Source organism: Physeter macrocephalus, chromosome 10 (assembly GCF_002837175.3).
Source record: "Physeter macrocephalus isolate SW-GA chromosome 10, ASM283717v5, whole genome shotgun sequence".
In the NCBI taxonomy this organism is placed as follows: Eukaryota; Metazoa; Chordata; class Mammalia; order Artiodactyla; family Physeteridae; genus Physeter; species Physeter macrocephalus.
Window position 1 is genome coordinate 81,066,259 of NC_041223.1, and position 2,504 is coordinate 81,068,762.

The window sequence follows — 2,504 nt, forward strand, 5'->3', positions numbered from 1 at the left end:
TTTTTTGCGGTACGCGGGCCTCTCACTGTTGTGGCCCCTCCCGTTGTGGAGCACAGGCTCCGGACGCGCAGGCTCAGCGGCCATGGGTCACGGGCCCAGCCGCTCCGCGGCATGCGGGATCCTCCCGGACCGGGGCACGAACCCTTGTCCCCTGCATCGGCAGGCGGACTCTCAACCACTGTGAAGCCCAGTTCAGGTCTTTTTGGAGCACAGAAGCAGGTCGTTTAAAAAGGAGACGAGTTTGTAAGTGTGGTCCAATTGTTAAGTGTCTGGTCACCGACTTGAACTGGTTGATCTCAGCGGACCAGGACCCTTGTTCCTGAATACCATTTTTCCAATGGAAATGGGCTGCAAACCCTTCCCACTTTTCTCCTATCATTGTATGTAGGTGACTTTAGCTCTGCATTGCTCCAGCACAGCCGTAGGCAGGAAACCCACCACTGGCACTGACTTTCTATTTCTGTCCTCACCACAACGTTCAAGAGGTAGATTCTGTTAAAATGAGTCTCAGAGAGAACAGGAAAACTGTCCTAGGCACAAGCCAATAAGTGTCAGAGTCTGGATGGGATCCCAGAGGACATATGCACTAACACTTCACACGCTAAAAGATTAGAAACAGAGGCAGCACCAGGAATAAAGTAGAGAAAGGAAAATTGGGTCCTGGGAGAATATGCGTGCTAGACATTTGCCACGGAGTGTCACAGCTTAAAATGGAAATAGGAAGGTCTGAAAGTGGAGGGAATGAGAGAAATTTAGGACTCAGGAAAAAACAAGATAATAAAAAATATTTCAGTTTAACTAATTCATTGGTTGAAGAGATATAAAATTCCTAGACAATTGAAAGTCAGGTGTGTCTTGACAACTTCTTACCTTTCAGCAGGTGTTAAGGGAGAAAGAAGAGCAGAACAGGAGAGAAACAGAACAAAGGAAGAGTGGCCAGGTCTGAATCTGAAAGCCTCAGATGAGAAGGTAAAAAAAAAAAAAAAAAAAAAGATGTACCCCACAGGAAGCCTGCCACCACGTGCCACTCTGGCCCCTCTTCAGTGAGGAAGTTCCTGTGTGTCTTGACAACTTCTTACCTTTCAGCAGGTGTTAAGGGAGAAAGAAGAGCAGAACAGGAGAGAAACAGAACAAAGGAAGAGTGGCCAGGTCTGAATCTGAAAGCCTCAGATGAGAAGGAAAAAAAAAAAAAAAAAAAAAAAAAAAAAAAGATGTACCCCACAGGAAGCCTGCCACCACGTGCCACTCTGGCCCCTCTTCAGTGAGGAAGTTCCTTGTCAGGCATTTCTGTTTGGATCCGTGTTTCTTGGTCAGTTGATTCTCCTGGCATTATGCAAATGTCCAGTTCCCAAATCTAAACATAATGTCATCTAACTATAAAGTAACTTAATGTAAGGTAATCTCTTTTCTTTCATCCCATGGTGATTTGCACTCCATCCCTCCTGCCAAAATGACTCCATCTGCTGGATCTAGAATTAAGTTAGACACATTTTTCCCATTGTTACAGAAGCATCCAGAGTTGAAGTTACTGGATGGAAGATCAGAGTTGGAAGGAATGAAAGATGAAGCCCTTTCCTTCTCCCCACAGAGGAAGGGAAAGTTAACCAAAATGTAACCAAGTTTACATTTTATAAAGGGGTGAAAATAAGACATCAAGCTTTGACGTTCCTGCATTGGTGCCCCTTCTCACATGATGCTAACTACACTGGAATTCTCCTCTTCCTCTATTTTTCTTGTTCCCCTCAACCCTGCTACGCCTTTTCTCCAGAAAATGTGGACACTGGAAAAACGAATTAAATGAGATGAAAAGAAAGTGAGCAGCTCAATCAAGACATATTTTAGGATGGAAAGTTATCTACAAATTGTATGAAAACTGTGCTGATCTGTGTGTTCTTGGTGTGAATTATTTAACAATTGCATATTGACATCCTACAAAAGAACTGCTTGCCACACCACACAATAGCTTGCAGCTAAGGAAATCACTTTAATCAAACACTTTGTTTTTCATCAGAATAGTCTTGTTTGCTTGGGAGGGATTTTATCTTGGTTCCGTTCCAACCTGCAGAGGAAATTGTAAAAGGAAGATGAAAGAATGGAACAACCTTTTCCTTAATGACTACTAAATACCTGGCATGCCCCCAGCATCTCTTGGAGGCCAGTCACACGTGCCTAAAGGGGCTCAGAGGGGTTAAATCATTTGCCAGGTCACACAGCTAGTAAACGTCAGAGCTGGCATTCCAAATGTTCCTGACTCTAAAATAAGGACTTTCTCTGCTATCCCAGTCAGCCTCCTTGGAGAATGCAACATCTCTCCAGAATGAATCATGATTTTCTAAGCAGGTAACCCACGCATGTGGTGATTGAACATTTGTATTAAAGATGAATAGAAAAGAAAACAGACCTAGAAATTAAAACTACATAAACTTATTTCCTACACGTACTAGAAAACTTCAGAACTAGACTAATAAATTTTCATAAGAATTCAAAACTTACCCTACTTGCAT